Source organism: Lynx rufus, unplaced genomic scaffold (genome assembly GCF_022079265.1).
Source record: "Lynx rufus isolate CCGP_SWC_20201006 ecotype Redwood Valley unplaced genomic scaffold, mLynRuf1.p SCAF_14, whole genome shotgun sequence".
In the NCBI taxonomy this organism is placed as follows: domain Eukaryota; kingdom Metazoa; phylum Chordata; class Mammalia; order Carnivora; family Felidae; genus Lynx; species Lynx rufus.
Genome location: NW_025814828.1, coordinates 55,157,135 through 55,176,650, shown reverse-complemented (window position 1 = coordinate 55,176,650; position 19,516 = coordinate 55,157,135). Strand labels below are relative to the sequence as shown.

At 36.9% G+C, this 19,516-nt stretch overlaps 1 protein-coding gene and 1 non-coding gene across 2 annotated transcripts in view; one reads left to right on the top strand and one right to left on the bottom strand.

The window, feature by feature from the left end:
- The window catches only part of DACH2 (dachshund family transcription factor 2), a 736,007-nt gene that overhangs the window by 55,730 nt on the left and 660,761 nt on the right, over positions 1-19,516 (bottom strand). The gene's annotated exons all lie outside the window — the stretch shown is intronic.
- Positions 12,464-12,597, top strand: LOC124509744 (U4 spliceosomal RNA). The gene has a single exon (XR_006961514.1). It is a non-coding gene; the product is annotated as a U4 spliceosomal RNA (small nuclear RNA).

The following is a 19,516-nucleotide window of genomic DNA, read 5'->3' as shown; positions in this document are numbered from 1 at the left end:
AATAATACACCTATAATAACACCTTAGGAATTTTCTTAGACCAGAGATTTATGAATATGAGTATGAGACAATTAATGTGAAGTTAGTAATAACGAGTAAGTTTATATTATTTGAGCTCTCATATTTTAATTCAATGCAATTTCAAATGTTGCTTTTATTTTTTTCATCAAGTATTCAGGAATTCTTATTGAAACCAATTAATGACCCTAAATATAAAAATTAGATCCCCTACTTCTCTATACATGATCATTTATTGATTCCCTCATTCTTTCAGCATAAAGTGCAGATGTTTTAGCATAACTTGTAACACTTTTGATAATCCAACCCATTATCTTTCAGTCCATATTGCTTATCTTTTTTTTTTTTTTTTGCAGGGGGGTACTTTTTTTTTTTTAATTCAAGTTAGTTAGCATACAGTGTTGACATGGCTTCAGGAGTAGAATTCAGTGATTCATCTCTTACATATGAAACTCAGTGCTCATCCCAACAAGTGCCCTCCTTAATGCCCATCACCCAATTAACACATTCCACTACAGACTTCGTCTCCAGTAACCCTCAATTTGTCCTCTGTATTTAAGTCTCTTAGGTTTGCCTCTCTTTGTGTCTTTATCTTATTTTTCCTTCCTTCCCCTCATGTTCATCTCTTGTGTTTCTCAAATTCCACATAGAAGTGAAATCATGATAACTTTCATTCTCTGACTGACTTCTTTTGCCTGGCATACTACTTTCTAGGTCCATCCACATTGTTGCAAATGGCAAGATTTCATTCTTTTTATTGCTAAATAGTATTTCAAGGGGCACATGCACCCCAATGTTTATAGTAGCACTATCAACAATAGCAAAATTATGGGAAGAACCCAAATGTCCATTGACTGATGAATGGATAAGGAAGATGTGATCCATACTTGCAAATGTTGCTTTTAGAATTTAGTTTTGATAAAAAGACATGCATGCACATGCACACACACACTCTCTCTCTCTCTCACACACACACACACAGACACACACACACACACACACACATTATGGCTTTTTTCATCAGGTATGAAAGGCTCCAGGTTAAAGAAAACAGAAATACACTCTGATTATGTCCAGCTTGTTTTATGTGTTATTACCGGTTTATTTATTTATTTATTTATTTATTTATTATGAAATTTATTGTCAAATTGGATTCCATACAACACCCAGTGCTCATCCCAACAGGTGCCCTCAACACCCATCACCCACCCACTCGTCTCTTCCACCCCCATAAATGCTCAGTTTTTTCTCAGTTTTCAAGAGTCTCTTATGCTTTGGCTCTCTTCCACTCTACCCTCTTTTTTTTTTTCCTTCCCCTCCCCCATGGGATTCTGTTAAGTTTCTCAGGATCCACATAGGAGTGAAAACATATGGAATCTGTCCTTCTCTGTATGCCTTATTTCACTTAGCATAACAGTCTCCAGTTCCATCCATGTTGCTACAAAGGGCCATATTTCATTCTTTCTCATTGCCACGTAGTATTCCATTAGTATATAAACCACAATTTCTTTATCCATTCATCCGTTGATGGACATTTAAGCTTGTTCAATAATTTAGCTACTGTTGAGAGTACTGCTACAAACATTTGAGTATGAGTGCCCGTATGCTTGGGTATGCTTGAGAGCCCGTATGCCTGACAGTGCTGCTATAAACATTGGGGTACAAGTGCCCCTATGCATCAGTACTCCTGTAGCTCTTGGGTAAATTCCTAGCAGTGCTACTGCTGGGTCATAGGGTAGGTCTACTTTAATTTTTTGAGGAACCTCCACACTGTTTTCCAGAGCGGCTGCACCAGTTTGCATTCCCACCAACAGTGCAAGAGGGTTCCCATTTTTCCACATCCTCTCCATCATCTATAGTCTCCTGTTTTGTTCATTTCAGCCACTCTGACTGGCGTGAGGTGATATTTGAGAGTGGTTTTGATTTGTATTTCCCTGATGAGGAGTGACATTGAGCATCTTTTCATGTGCCTGTTGGCCATCTGGATGTCTTCTTTAGAGAGGTGTTTATTCATGTTTTCTGCCCATTTATTCACTGGATTATTTGTTTTTCAGGTGTGGAGTTTGGTGAGTTCTTTATAGATTTTGGATACTAGCCCTTTGTCCAATATGTCATTTGCAAATATCTTTTCCCATTCCGTTGGTTGCCTTTTAGTTTTATTGATTGTTTCCTTTGCTGTCCAGAATTTTTTTTTTCTTCATGAGGTCCCAATAGTTCATTTTTGCTTTTAATTCCCTTGCATTAGGGGATGTGTCCAGTAAGAAATTGCTGTGGCTGAGGTCAGAGAGGTTTTTTCCTGCTTTCTCCTCTAGGATTTTGATGGTTTCCTGTCTCACATTTAGGTCCTTCATCCATTTTGAGTTTGTTTTTGTGAATGGTGTGAGAAAGTGGTCTAGATTCATCCTTCTGCATGTTGCTGTCCAGTTCTCCCAGTACCATTTGTTAAAGAGACTATCTTTTTTCCATTGGATATTCTTTCCCGCTTTGTCAAAGATTAGTTGGCCATACGTTTGTGGGTCTAGTTCTGGGGTTTCTATTCTATTCCTTTGGTCTATGTGTCTATTTTTGTGCCAATACCATGCTGTCTTGATGATGACAGCTTTGTAGTAGAGGCTAAAATCTGGGATTGTGATGCCTCCCACTTTGGTCTTCTTCAAAATTACTTTGGCTATTTGGAGCCTTTTGTGGTTCCATACAAGTTTTACGATTGCTTGTTCTAGCTTTGAGAAGAATGCTGGTGCAATTTTGATTGGGATTGCATTGAATGTGTAGATAGCTTTGGGTAGTATTGACATTTTGACAATATTTATTCTTCCAATCCATGAGCACAGAATGTTTTTTCCCTTTTTTTTATATCTTCTTCAATTTCCTTCATAAGTTTTCTATAGTTTTCACTAAACAGATCTTTTACATCTTTGATCAGGTTTATTCCTAGGTATTTTATGCTTTTTGGTGCAGTTGTGAATGGGATCAGTTTCTTTATTTGTCTTTCTGTTGCTTCATTGTTAGTGTATAAGAATGCAACTGATTTCTGTACATTGATTTTGTATCCTGCAACTATGCTGAATTAATGTATCAGTTGTAGCAGACTTTTGGTGGAGTCTATCAGATTTTTTATGTATAATATCATGTCATCTTCAAAAAGTGTAAGCTTAACTTTATCTTTGCCAATTTTGATGCCTTTGATTTCCTTTTGTTGTCTTATTGCTGATGCTAGCACTTCCAACACTATGTTAAACAACAGCAGTGAGAGTGGGCATCCCCGTCTTGTTCCTCATTTCAGGAAGAAAGTTCTCAGTTTTTCCCTATTGAGGATGATATTAGCTGTGGGATTTTCATAAATGGCTTTGATTATGTTGAAGTATGTTCCTTCTATCCCAAATTCTCGAGGGTTTTTATTAAGAAAGGATGCTGAATTTGGTCAAATGCTTTTTCTGCATCGATTGATAGGATCACGTGGTTCTTATATTTTCTTTTATTAATGTGATGTGTCACATTGATTGATTTGTGAATGTTGATCCAGCCCTGCAGCCCAGGAATGAATCCCACTTGATCATGGTGAATAATTCTTTTTATATACTGTTGAATTCGATTTGCTAGTATATTATTGAGAATTTTTGCATCCATATTCATCAGGGATATTGGCCTGTAGTTCTCTTTTTTGGCTGGGTTTCTGTCTGGTTTAGGAAACAAAGTAATGCTGGCTTTATAGAATAAGTCTGAAAGTTTTTCTTCCCTTTATATTTTTTTGGTATAGCTTGAGAAGGATAGGTATTATATCTGCTTTAAATGTCTAGTAGAATTCCCCTGGGAAGCCATCTGGTCCTGGACTCTTATTTGTTGGGAGATTTTTGATAACTGATTCAATTTCTTCGCTGGTTATGAGTCTATTCAAGTTTTCTATTTCTTCCTGTTTGAGTTTTGGAAGTGTGTGGGTGTTTAGGAATTTGTCCATTTGTTCCAGGTGGTCCAGATTGTTGGCATATAATTTTTCATAGTATTCCCTGATAATTGCTTGTATTTCTGAGGAATTAGTTGTCATAATTTCATTTTCATTCATGATTTTATCTATTTGGGTCATCTCCCTTTTCTTTTTGAGAAGGCTGGCTAGAGGTTTATCAATTTTGCTCATTTTTAAAAAAACAACTCTTGGTTTCATTGATTTGCTCCACAGTTTTTTTTTTACATTTTATATTGTTTATTTCTGCTCTGATCTTTATTATTTCTCTTCTGCTGGGATTGGGGTGTCTTTGCTGTTCTGCTTCCATTTCCTTTAGGTGTGCTGTTAGAGTTTGTATTTCTGATTTTTCTTGTTTCTTGAGATAAGCCTGGATTGCAATGTATTTTCCTCTCAGGACTGCCTTCAGTGCATCCCAAAGCATTTGGATTGTTGTATTTTCATTTTCATTTGTTTCCATATATTTTTTAATTTCTTCTCTAATTGCCTGGTTGACCCGTTCATTCTTTAGTAGGGTGTTCTTTAACCTCCATGCTTTTGGAGGTTTTCCAGACTTTTTCCTGTGGTTGATTTCAAGCTTCATAGCATTGTGGTCTGAAAGTATGCATGGTATGATCTCAATTCTTCTAAACTTATGAAGGGCTGTTTTGTGACCCAGTATGTGATCTCTCTTGGAGAACATTCCATGTGCACTCGAGAAGAAAGTATATTCTGTTGCTTTGGGATGTAGAGTTCTAAATATATCTATCAACTCCATCTGATCCAGTGTATCATTCAGGGCCCTTGTTTCTTTTTTGAGTCTGTGTCTAGATGATCTATCCATTGTTGTAAGTGGGGTATTAAAGTCCCCTGCAATTACCACATTCTTATCAATAAGGTTGCTTATGTTTGTGATTAATTGTTTTATATATTTGGGGGCTCTCGTATTCGGTGCATAAACATTTATAATTGTTAGTTCTTCCTGATGGATAGACCCTGTAATGATTATATAATGCTCTTCTTCATCTCTTGTAACAACCTTTAATTTGAAGTCTAGTTTTTCTGATATAAGTATGGCTACTCCAACTTTCTTTTGACTTCCAGTAGCATGATAGATTGTTCTCCATCTCCTGACTTTCAAACTGCATGTGGCCTCAGCTCTAAAATTAGTCTCTTGTTGACATAAAATAGATGGGTCTTGATTTTTACCCATTCTGATACCCTATGTCTTTTGGTTGTAGCATTTAGTCCATTTACATTCAGTGTTATTATTGAAAGATATGGGTTTAGAGTCATTTTGATGTCTGTAGGTTTCATGCTTGCATTGATGGCTCTGGTACTTTGTCTCACAGGATCCCCCTTAGGATCTCTTGTGGGGCTGGTTTAGTGGTGAATAATTCCTTAAGTTTTTTGTTTGTTTGGGAAGACGTTTATCTCTCCTTCTAGTCTAAATGTCAGACTTGCAGGATTAAGGATTTATGTCTCCTATTCTAAATGACAGACTTGCAGGATAAAGGATTCTCAGCTGCATTTTTTTCTGTTTATCACATTGAAGATTTCCTGCCATTCCTTTCTGGCCTGCCAAGGTTCAGTAGACAGATCTGTCACGAGTCTTATTGGTCTCCCTGTATATTTTAGAGCATGTTTATCCCTAGCTGCTTTCAGAATTCTCTTTATCCTTGTATTTTGCCAGTTTCACTATGATATGTCATGCAGATCGATTCAAGTTACATCTGAAGGGAGTTCTCTGTTTCTTTTGGATTTCAATGCCTTTTTCCTTCCCCAGTTCAGGGAAGTTTTCAGCTATGATTTCTTCAAGTGCACCTTCAGCACCTTTCCCTCTCTCTTCCTCCTCTGGAATCCCAATTATGCGTACATTATTACGCTTAATTATGTCATTTACTTCTCTAAGTCTCCTCTCATACTCCTGGATTTTTTAATCTCTTTTTCTCAGCTTCTTCTTTTTCCATAATTTTATCTTCTAATTCACCTATTCTCTCCTTTGCCTCTTCAATCCGAGCTGTGGTCGCCTCCATTTTATTTTGCAGCTCATTTATAGCATTTTTAGCTCCTCCTGACTGTTTCTTACTCCCTTGATCTCTGTAGTAATAGATTCTCTGCTGCCCTCTATACTTTTTTCAAGCCCAGCAATTAATTTTATGACTAGTATTTTAAATTCATTTTCTGCTATATTGCTAAAATCGTTTTTGATCAGTTCATTAGCTGTCGCTACTTCTGGAGTTTCTTTTGAGGAGAATTCCTCCGCTTTATCATTTTGGATAGTCCCTGGAGTGGTGCGAACTGCAGGGCTCTTCCTCTGTGCTCTCTGGAGTAACTTACATTGGTGGGCGGGGCCGCAATCAGACCTGGGGCCACAGTCAGACTGGTGTGTACCTTATCTTCCCCTCTCCCAGGGGCAGGACTCACTGTGGAGTTGTGTGGCCTCTGTCTGTGCTACTTGCCACTGCCAGGCTTATGGTTCTGCTTCGATGGGATCTGGGTATTAGCCGGAGTGGATCCACCAGGTGCACAGGGGCGGGAGGGGCAGACTCACCTTGCTTTGCCTTCAGTGGTCTGCTTCGGTAGGGGTCCTACCGCACTGGGAGGGAGGCAGACCCGTCGGAGGGATGGATCCGCAGAAACACAGTGTTGGGTGTTTGCACAGTCCAAGCAATTTCTGTGAGGGGAACTGGCTCCCTTTGGTATTTTGGCAGTGGTAAGGGCAAGGGAGATGGCGCTTCCCAGAACCTTTGTTCCTCGCTAAGCTGAGCTCTGTCCTCCGGGCCTCAACAGCTCTCCCTCCCACTCTCTGAGCAGAGCTATTGACATAACATTACAGATGTTAAGTCCCACTGGCTGCCAGAACACACTCCGTCTGGCCCTTCCACTTTTGCAAGCCAGACTCGGGGGCTCTGCCTTGCCAGGCCGGCTGGCTGCCCCTTCACCGCCCTGGCTCCCTCCCACCAGTCTGTTTAGCACGCACCACCTCTCTGCCTTTCCTACCCTCTTTCGTGGCCTCTTGTCTATGTTTGGCTCCAGAGAGTCTGTTCTGCTAGTCTTCTGGTGGCTATCAGGGTAAATTAGGCAGATGTGCGTGGAATCTAAGCAATCAGCAGGATGCGGTGAGCCCAGCATCCTCCTTCACTGCCATCTTCCTCCAGGCTCCCCAAATTAGATCGTTATTACTGGTTTTTAAGATGATGGTTTAAGTAAGGTTGTTTTGAGAACCATAACAAATCTGCATATAAGGTGCAAATATTTTTTTTAAATATGAAAGCCAGTCATATTGATCAAACGGGTCAGATAGTGTCAAAAGTGTTGCAGTTGACCCTGACAGATTTTGATACAAATAAAAAAATACCTCAAAAGGGGTTTCTAAAAAGTGTAAGCTACTAGGTTGTTCTGCCTTTTTGGAGATTGTGAAGTTATTTCCAGAAGTGGTCTTCATGGTAACCACATCCTTATAAACAGTGCTAGACTCTGTTTTAATGTGATTTTCAGATATAGGTAATAGGAATTTAGGTAATGTTAGTTTATTTCAAAGCTACTTGTCATTTTAATCTGCAATGTTTACTTATTAACATTAAAGGATTTATGTGCAATGATCTTACCAAATGGGAAAAAAGAGTAGCTGATCTTTAATCTGAACATATGATTATGGGCAACTTGGTGGCTCAGTTGGTTAAGTGTCCAACTTTGGCTCAGGTCATTATCTCATGGTTCGTGAGTTCAAGCCCTGCATCAGGCTCTGTTCTGACTGCTTGGAGCCTGAAGCCTGCTTTGGATTCTGTATCTCCCTTTCTCTCTGCCCACGCATCCCTCAAATCACTCTCTGTCTCTCCCTCTCAAAAATAAATAAACATTTAAAAAATTTTTTAAAGATATGATTATAATAAAAATATATATAAAGATATGCATTTACCAACAAAAACAGTCTTGAGGACAAATATAAAATCATGCCTTGAACTATTTACCTCAAAAATAGCATGAAAATAGTCTATAGATCATAGTTCACAACTAATCCATAATAATAATAGGCTAAACATTTACCAGCTATTGTAACATAACATTGCATTTGAAAATATTTAAGTTTAATGTATACCTTGGTTTCTCAGCTCATTGCTTGTACCTTGTTCACCCATCTGGATGTTTTCAGTTTAATTCTAAAAAAAAAAAAAAAAAAAAAAAAAAAAAAAAAAAAAAAAAAACTTCTAGAGAATAAAACCCAGAAATTAACCCAAAAGTATATGGTCAACTAATCTTCGACAAAGCAGGAAATAACATCTAATGGAAAAAAGACAGTCTCTTTAACAAATGGAGTTGGGAAAACTGGACAGCATCGTGCAGAAGAATGAAACTGCCATGTTCTTAAGCCATAGATAAAAATAAATTCAAAATGGGCTAAAGACTTAAATGTGAGACTGGATGCTATCAAAATCCTACAGAAAAACACAAGGAGCCCCTCTTTCACCTTGGCCAGAGAAACTTCATACTAGACACATATCTGGATGCAAGAAAAACAAAAGCAAAAATGAACTACTGTGACTTCATCAAGGTAAAAATCTTCTGTACAGGGAAGGAAACAATCAACAAAAGTAAAATCAGCCTATGGAATGGGAGAAGATATTTGGAAATGACATATCTGATAAAGGGTTAGTATCCAAAATCTATAAATAATTTATCAAACACCCCCCAAAAAATAATTCAGAGAAGAAATAGAAGACATGAATAGACATTTTTCCAAAGAAGACATCTAGATGGCTAACAGACATGAAAATGTGCTCAACATCATTCATCATCAAGGAAATACAAATCAAAACAACAATGAGATACCACCTCACACCTGTCAGAATGGCTAAAATTAACAATATAAGAAACAACAGGTGTTGTAAAGTATGTGGTTAAAAGGGAAAACTCTTGCACTATTGGCAGAAATGCAACCTGCTGCAGCCACTGTGGAAAACAATATGGAGGTTCCTCAAAAAGTTAAAAATAGAAATACACTATGATCTAGCAATTGAACTACTAGGCTTTTACCCAAAGAATACAAAAATAATGATTCAAAGTGATACATGCACCCCAATGTTAATAGCAACATTGTCAATAATAGCCAAACTATGGAAAGAGCCAAAATGATGAATGGTTAAAGAAGTGGTATATATATGCAATGGAATATTACTCAGCCATCAGAAAGAATGTAATCTTACTATTACTCAGACATCAAAAAGAATGTAATCTTACCATTTGCAATGACATGAATAGAACTAGAGTGTATTATGCTAAGTGAAGTAAATCAGTCAGAGAAAGACAAATACCAAATGATTTCACTCATATGTGGAATTTAAGATACAAAACAGATGAACATATAGGAGGGGGAAAAGGAAAAAAAAGACAGAGGGAAGCAAACCACAATAGACTTAAATATAGAGTACAGGGGTGCCTGGGTGTCTTAGTTGGTTATGCGTCTGACTTCAGCTCAGGTCATGATCTCGTGGTTTGTGGGTTCATGCCCCACATCAGGCTTTGGGCTGAAAGCTCAGAGCCTGGAGGCTGTTTCAGATTCTATGTCTCCCTCTCTCTCTGCACCTATCCCGCTTCCTCACTCTCTCGTTCTCTCTCTCTCCCTCTCTCTCTCTCTCAAAAATAAATAACATTAAAAAAGTAAAGATAGAGTACAAACTGAGGGCTGATGGAGAGAAATGGGTGGGAAATGGGCTAGATGGATGATGGGTTAATGATGAGCACAGAGTGTTATATGTGATGAATCACTGAATTGTACTCCTGAAAACAATATTGCACTGTGTGGTAACTAACTAGAATTTAAAGAAAAAATTTAAAAAACAACACCTCTAGAGAATTAATCCTCATATCACATTTGCCTCTTGATGTTTAAAGTGCTGTAGACCTGTTTCATCTAACCTTCCCTGATCACTGTAAAAAAAATTCTTTTGTCAAAAAAGTACCTCAAATTGTACAATGTATTTTTCCACTAATGAAATCTGTGAGATTAAAATGGAGGTAGATAAAATTTCAAATTCCATAAGACTAGTTTTCCAACTCATTCCATGAGGCAGCCATTCTCTGATAAAGCCAAAGGCATTGCAAGAAAAGAAAAAAAAAGTGTAGAACAACATCAATTATGTATATTAGTGCAAAAAAATGCTTAAAAAATATGAGCAATTGAAGTTTAGCAGCATGTAAAAATGATTATACACCATGGCCAAGAATGTTATCCAAAGAACAAAATTTCAGTCCAATATAGAAATTACAATGAAACTTTTTCCAGATGACATGATCCAATATGTAGAAAATCTTTAATATTCCACAAAACCTTGTAAGAACTAATAAACAATTTCATTAAAGTTGCAAGATGCAAAATCACTTACGTATCTATATACTAATAAAGAACTATCAGTCAGGGAAATTAAGAAACAATTACAATTACAATTGCATCAAAAAGAATAACATATCTAAAGATAAATTTAACCAGGATGGTTAAAACTTGAAAACTACAAAATACTGTTGAAAACTACACTTATAACTCAAAATATTGTTGAAAAATAATTAAAGAAGACATAAATGGAAAGATATCTCATATTTGTGAATTGGAAGACTCGACATTGTTAAAATGTTCATACTTCCCAAAGTGATCTACAAATTCAATGCAATCTCTATCAAAGCCCCAATGACATGTCTTAGAGAAATAGTAAAAACAATCTTAAAATTCATATGGAACCACAAAAGAATACAAATGTCGAAAGCAATTTTGAAAAAAATAATAAATAACAAAGATTGAAGCATACTTCTTGGTTAAAATTATATTACAAAACTACAGTAATCAAAACAGTGTGGTACTGGCATAAAAATAAACACACAGACCAATGGAACAGACGAGAGAGACCAGAATTAAATCTACTCATATATGGTCAACTGAACTTTGACAAAGGTGCCAAGAATAAATAATGGGCAAAGGATAGTATCTTCAACAAATGATGCTGTAAAAACTCAATATCCACATGAAAAATAATGAAATTAGACACCAATCTTACCTTTTATATTAAAAAAATCAAAGTAGATTAAATACTTAAATATAAAACCTAAGATTATAAAACACTTAGATGAAAATACAGGGGAAAACTTCATGACAGGTGTCTAGGCAATGATTTCTTGGATATGCCACCAGAAGCACAAACAACAAAAGCAAAAAATACAAGTGTGAATAACTCAAATTAAAAAAAAACTTTGTACCAAAAAGCTTTGTACATTCAACAAAGTAAAATGGTAACCCACAGAATTGAAGAAAATATTTGCAAAATATATGTCTAATAAGGAGTTGATATATAAAATATATAAGGAAATCCTACAACTCAATAAAAACATAAAACAAATAAAAGTGGAAAGTTATTAAAATACACATTGCATCAAAGGAGACAAACAATGGACTACAGGTATATAAAAATATTGCCAACATCACTAATCATCAGGAAAATTTAAATCCAAACAACGAGATATAACCTTATACCTGTTAAGATATTTAAAAACATGCCAAGTGTTTCTGATAAAGGGTTAGTTTCCAAAATATATAAAAAATCTTATAAAACTCAACACCCAAAAACAATCTAATTAAAAAATGGGTAGAAGACATTAATAAACATTTTTCAAAAGAAGACTTCAAGATGGCAAACAGACACATGAAAAGATGCTCAACATCACTCATCATTAGAGAAATACAAATCAAAACTACGAGTTACCTCCTTGCACCTGTCAGAATGGTTAAAATCAACACAAGAAACAAGTGTTGGCAAGGATATGGAGAAAGGAAAACACTCTTGCCCTGTTGGTTGGAATGCAACCTCATGCAGCCACTGTGAAAAACAGTATGGAAGTTCCTCAAAAAGTTAATAATCATACGCAAAAACTGAAACAAGATGTCCTACAATACATTAATGGTTACACAACCACTCAGCAACAAAAAGGAAAAACTATTGACATATGAAAAAATTTGGATAAATATTAATGGAATTAAGATGAGTGAATAAAAGGTAATCTCAAAAAGTCACATATTCTATGATTCCATTTTTAGAACATTCTTATCATGATGGAATTATAGAGATAGAAAACAGCTTACTGGTTCTCAGAAGCTAGGGATCATGGGGGTGGGGTAGACGATAAGGGTACAGCAGAAGAAAACCCTGTGGTGATGGAATATGTACAGATTTGTGTGGGTGGTTATACAAATCTATACATGTGATAAAATTCCACAGAAAGACACACACATACACACCAAAGAGTGTGTGTAAAACTGGTGAAATTTGAAAAAGGTCTTTGGTTATACAAATGTAAATTTTATGACTGTCATATTATACTAATGTTGTAAAAGACATTGCCATTGGGAGAAACTGGCTGAAACATAAGATTTTTCTGTATTCTTTTTGCTTATTACTGTCATTAGACAATTGTTTCTAAATTAAAAAAAAAATAAATGAAGTAATTCAAAGAAGATTTCCAAGCTTTGCACAGTGGCAGCATCATAGCCAATGAGGTTTGTCCAAGGCATGATTATTGCTAAAAGAAAATTTCCAGTGAGATATGTCCCTTGTTCCTCTCATTTATATTCAGAATCACTGAAAAGCATAAAATGAATAAAACTATATATTTCACTTTACGTATTTTAGCTTCATCATAAAGTTTATTTGTAACGAGTTTTGAATTTTACTTGACCCAATACATTTGCCTCTCATTCAAAATAATATAATACTCAGAAGATATATTTTTCATTTTAACCAGAATCAACAGTAATTTCCAAACACCTAAATAGTATCACTTGGTCTGAAAGTTTTCATTCAGTATCTAACATTCTCTCAGGAATAAAGAGGGAAAAGCATTTGATTGAATAGAGAATATTTACATTATTAGAGTGTCAATATATAGCCCGAATCCTCCTCTAAACTGAAATTATTCCATTTTCATAAAAACAAATGTGATATTCTAGATGAGATATACTTTAAGTTCTGATGATCAAAGGAAGTTAAAATTATTAGCTTTTCATCTGTAGCCTATGGACTGATTTAAAATGTAATGTTTCAGTGGACTCAAGTCTTGGGCAAGATGATAAATTTATTGTCCCACTGTTTCTATAGAATTCCAGTTTTGATCACCAGTGATTCTTGCACATGTAAATTTTTCAATAAATACATTAAATATGAAATACAAAATATGAAAACCTCTATTCCTGCTAGTGGTTTGGGAGACCAGTGTCTGTCATGGGCAGAGGATCTTGCTTTGTGCCTTTGCTTCCACATGGGCTAACTACAGTGAATAGTCACAACTGCTCAGAACTGACTGTTAAAGGAATCTCAGAACTGACTGTTAAAAATCACATAACATAATATTATAACATGCAACTGATTTGCTCAATTTGTTTGACAAATCTATGGAAAAATAAAATCAAAGGCTTCACTTGTCTGATCAGTCAGTTTAGTCAAAATGTTTGAGTCAAAACCAAAGTACCAACTTTGGTAAGTTATTTTGGACACAGTATAAATGGACACCACTGCCAGGAAAGCCCAGATCATAGAGTTGGAAATGTCTGTGTGTGAAAATTCAAGGAGAAATGCAAATTAGTGAGATATGTATTACATTGTCACCCAATTTTACAAAGCACAGAAAGAGATGGGCTACATGAAGTTTACTCTAATGGTATTCTTTTCATTTTTCTGAAATTTCGACATAATAGCAAAGCTGGCATTTTATAATTTCCATAGCTATAAATCATTTTTAAATCATGATGATATTACTCAAAACAGATGTGAAAACATATGTCTGCCATTGCTGTATAAACCGCTTACTTGTCATATTCTATAAATGTTAAATCTTCTACTTTAACTTCATTTCCTTTTATTAACTCAAATATATTGAAGAAAATATATTTTATCTTAATATCACATATATAACTGGTAAATTTGACATCGAAAATCTCAATTAAAAGAGAGCTTTCCACCATAACCTGGGTGCAGTTTAATATGCCACTCCTTTCTATTAATGTCCTCATCAGAATGTGTGACAAACCCATTTGATTGAAATGAGTAAAACTTCCATTCAGAAACACCAGTATATACCACTGTGTATTTTATGAAAATCAGTTACTGTATATCTGTACTACCGCTCCAGCTGATTTTTCATAAGACACAGTAGTGTGTACTCGAGCACTGCAGCACACAGACCAGTCCTAAATGCCATTTTCACTTATGGGGATCACAGTTCCAATAGAATCATATATCTTATACAGCTTCAGATTTTCCTAGAAAAGTTACTTTGCTACCACGCTGTCCCTCAAATAGTCATGAATGGGGGTAAAGAGGAACAAATTGTTACTGGGTTAAGAATGAGACTTCATCTTTAACTAGAATTTCATTACTTATGTAAGAGTTTGGGTTTTTAAATATACTGACACTGACTTCTTCCATTCTGACAAGTATTTGGAAATCAATCATTTACATCTTGGAGTCCCGGGGGTCCAAATTCTAACTAAAGTGTCCATCTATATAATTAGGAAGCAAGTTCAGTCTAGAGAAGAAAGAGAAATTTCTCCATTAACTCTTCAGTCATGGAATATTTTTTCTATATATTGAGTATCTTTAGTAGAGTTAGAAAAAATACTTCTTATATTGAAGTACAAACAGACCATTTGATGATCTGATAAGTTACCTGTTGGTTTAAGGTCTTTAGCTTACTGTTACTGTTTAACTCATGATGACAGCCACAATGTATAGCCTATAACCTATGCCAATATGTTTTCTTTTTCTTTTACCTTTTAGTCTTCCAATGCTGTACTCAGTTTTCATATCAAGATAGCATACCTTTGAAATTTTTACTCTCCCAATCTTCATTAACCTCATATCCTATGAAAAAACTGTGTTGTGTGTTCCACCACGACTATCTCCTCCCGAAACCCAACAGGCCTTACCTGGTCAGAGTCAGGCCCCTGAGCACTGTCGACATCACGCAGAATTGTAACAACTTCAACCCAGGCATCTAAAGCCCAGTAGCAAGTGATTGAAGATTCAGAAGATGGCAGCATAGGAGATCGCTGGGCTCACTTCATTCTGCTGATCACCTAGATTCCACCCTCATCGGAATAAATAACCCAGAAAACTGCCAGAAGACCAGCAGAATGGACTCTCCAGAGCCAAATGCAGAGAAGAGGCCCAGGGAAGAGGGCAAGAAGGGCAGAGAGGTGGTGCATGCTATGAAGAATGGTGGGAGGGGCCTTGAGTGGTGGAGGAGCAGTCCACCCGGCAAAGCAGATCCCCCGAAGTCTGGCTTGCAAAAGCAGAGGGGCCGGACTCCATGAATTCTGACAGCCAGCGGGACATAACATCCGAAATGTTAAAAGACAACTGCTCTGCTCTCAAAGAGAAGGGAGGGCAAGAGGACACTGTGAGGGAGAGTGGTTGAGACCTGGAAGGACAGAGCTCAGTGGGGGAACAAGGCGCAGGAAAGCACCATTTCTCTCTCTCATTCCCCTGCCAAAATTCCAAAGGGAACCATTTCCCATCACTGAACTTGTTTGCATCCTGCAAGTGCTCAATGTTGTGCTTCTGTGGATCCATCCCTCAGACAGGCCTGCCTCCCTCCAGGTGCTTCAGGGCCCCTCCTGCAGGGGGCCACTGAGAGCAAAGCTAACTAAGCCTGCCCCTCCCACCCCTGCACTTTGTGGATCCACCCTAATACACTCTTGGCCAGATCCCATTGAAGCAGCACCACAAGCCTGACAGTGTGCAAGCAGCTGTGGACAAGGGCCACACCACTCCACAGTGAGTCCTGCTCCTGGGAGAGGGGACGATAAGGTACACACCAGTCTGAATGTGGCCCAAGCAGTGGGTTGGGGGCAAACATTGGGTCTGACTGTGGCCCTGCTCACCAACACAAGTTACTCCAGACAGCACAGGGTAAGTGCCCTAGAGTTTGGAGCCACCACAAGGACTACCCAAAATGATGAAATGGAAGAAATCTCCTCAAAAGAAGCTCCAGGAAGTAGCGACAGCTAACGAATTGATCAAAAATGATTTAAGCAATATAACAAGAATTTAGAATAATAGTCATAAAATTAAACGTTGGTCTTGAAAAAAGCATAGAGGACAGAAGAGAATCTATTGCTACAGAGATCAAGGGATGAAGAAATAGTCACGAGAAGCGAGAAAGTGTTATAAATGAGGTGCAAAATAAACTGGAGGCACCATAGCATGGATTGAAGAAGCAGAGGAAGGAATAGGTGAATTAGAAGATAAAATTATGGAAAAAGAGGAAGCTGACAAAAAGATAAAAAAATCCAGGAGTATGAGGGGAGAATTAGAGAACTAAGTGCTGCAATCAAATGTAACAATATCCCTATCATAGGATTTCCAGAAGATGAAGAGAGAGAGAAAGCGGCTGAAGGTGTACTTGAACAAATCATAGCTGAGAACTTCCCTGACCTGGGGAAGGAAAAAGGCATTGAAATCCAAGAAGCAAAGAGAACTCCCTTCAGACATAACTTGAATAGATCTGCACAACATATCATGGGGAAACTGGCAAAATACAAGGATAAAGAGAGAATTCTAAAAGCAGCTAGGAAAAATGGACCCTAACATACAAAGGTAGATACATAAAGGTAGTAGCAGACATATATAGTGAAACTTGGCAGGACAGAAAGGAATGGCACATCTTCAATGTGATGAACAGAAAAAACATGTAGCTGAGAATCTGTCGAGAATATGTAGCCAGCAAGTCTGTCATTCAGAATAGAAGAAGAGAAAAAGGTTTTCCCAAACAAACAAAAAATTAAGGAATTCATCAACACTAAACCAGCCCTACAAGAGATCCTAAGGGGGACTCTGTGAGTGAAATGTTTCAAGGACCACAAAGTGCCAGAGACATAACTAGAAGCATGAAATCCACAGACTTCACAATGACTCTAAACCCATGTCTTTCTATAATAACGCTGAATGTAAATGGACTAAATGCTACAACCAAAAGACATAGGGTATCAGAATGGGTAAAAAATCAAGACCCATCTATTTTATGTCTACAAGAGACTCATTTTAGACATGAGGACACCTTCATATTGCAAGTGAGGGGATGGAGAACTATCTATCATGCTACTGGAAGTCAAAGGAAAGCTGGAATAGGCATACTTATATCAGACAAACTAGACTTTAAATTAAAGGCTGTAACAAGAGATGAAGAGGGGCATTATATAATCATTACAGGGTCTATCCATCAGGAAGAGATAACAATTATAAAGGTCTATGCACCAAAAAATGGGAGCCCCCAAATATATACAACAATTAATCACAAAAATAAGCAACCTTATTGATAAGAATGTGGTAATTACAGGGGACTTTAATACTCCCTTACACCAATGGATAGATATGTAGACACAGAATCGATAAAGAAACAAGGGCCCTGAATGTTACATTGGATCAGATGGACTTGACAGATATATTTAGAACTCTGCATCCCAAAGCAACAGAATATATTTTCTTCTCAAGTGCACATGGAACATTCTCCAAGAGAGATCACATACTGGGTCACAAAAAAGCCCTTCATAAGTATAAAAGAATTGAGATCATACCAGGCATACTTTCAGACCACAATGCTATGAAGCTTGAAATCAACCACAGGAAAAAATCTGGAAAACCTCCAAAAGCATGGAGGTTAAAGAACACCCTACTAAAGAATGAACGGGTCAACCAGGCAATTAGAGAAGAAATTTAAAAATATATGGAAACAAAAGAAGATGAAAATACAACAATCCAAATGCTTTAAGACGCAGTGAAGGCAGTCCTGAGAGGAAAATATATTGCAATCCCGGCCTATCTCAAGAAACAAGAAAAATCCCAAATACAAACACCTAATAACATCCTAGTATATGTTTTTTATACAGTATAAAAAACTGTAGAGCAGATCAATGAAACCGAGAGTTGGTTTTTTGAAAAAAATAAACAAAATTGACAAACCTCTAGCCAGGCTTCTCAAAAAGAAAAGGGAGATGACCCAAATAGATAAAATCATGAATGAAAATGGAATTATTACCACCAATCCCTCATAAATACAAGCAATTATCAGGGAAAACTATGAAAAATTATATGCCAACAAACTGGACAACCTGGAAGGAATGGCCAAATTCCTAAACACCCACACGCTTCCAAAACTCAATCAGGAGGAAATAGAAAGCTTGAACAGACCCATAACCAGCAAAGAAATCGAATCAGTTATCAAACATCTCCCAACAAAAAAGAGTCCAGGACCAGATGGCTTCCCAGGGGAATTCTACCAGACATTTAAAGCAGAGATAATACACATCCTTCTGAAGCTGTTCCAAAAAATAGAAAGGGAAGGAAAACTTCCTGACTCATTCTATGAATCTAGCATTACTTTAATTCCTAAGCTAGACAGAGACCCAGCCAAAAAAGACAACTACAGGCCAATATCCCTGATGAATATGGATGCAAAAATTCTCAATAAGATACTAGTGAATAGAATTCAACAGCATATAAAAAGAATTATTCACCATGATCAAGTGGGATTCATTCCTGGGCTGCAGGGATGGTTCAACATTCACAAATCAATCAACGTGATACATCACATTAATAAAAGAAAAGAACCATATGACCCTGTCAATTGATGCAGAAAAGCATTTGACAAAATTCAGCATCCTTTCTTAATAAAAACCCTCGAGAAAGTCGGGATGGAGGGAACATACTTAAACATCATCAAAGCCATTTATGCAAAGCCCACAGCTAATATGATCCTCAATGGGGAAAAACCGAGAGCTTTCTCCCTGAGATCAGGAACACGACAGGGATGTCCACTCTCATGGCTGTTGTTTAACAGAGTGTTGGAAGTGTTAGTATCAGCAATCAGACAACAAAAGGAAATCAAAGGCATCAAAACCAGTAATGATTAAATCAAGCTTTCACTTTTTGCAGATGACATGATATTATATACGGAAAACCCGATAGACTCCACCAAAAGTCTGCTAGAACTGATACATGAATTCAGCAAAGTCGCAGGATACAAAATGAATGTACAGAAATCAGTTGCATTCTTATACACTAATAATGAGGCAACAGAAAGACAAATAAAGAAACTGATCTCCTTCACAATTGCACCAAGAATCATAAAATACCTAGAAATAAACCTGACCAAAGATGTAAATGATCTGCGTGCTGAAAACTATAGAAAACTTATGAATGAAATTGAAGAAGATACAAAGAAATAGAAAAACACTCCGTGCTCATGGATTGGAAGAATAAATATTGTTAAAATGTTAATACTGCCCAAGGAAATGAATACATTCAAATGCAATCCCAGTCAAAGTTGCACCAGCAGTCTTCTCAAAGCTAGAACAAGCAATCCTAAAGTTTGTATTGAACCACAAAAGACCCCAACTAGCTAAAGTAATATTGAAGAAGAATACCACAGCAGGAGGCATCAAAATCCGAGACTTTAGCTTCTACTACACAGCTGTAATCATCAAGACAGCATGGTATTGGCACAAAAGTAGACACATAGACC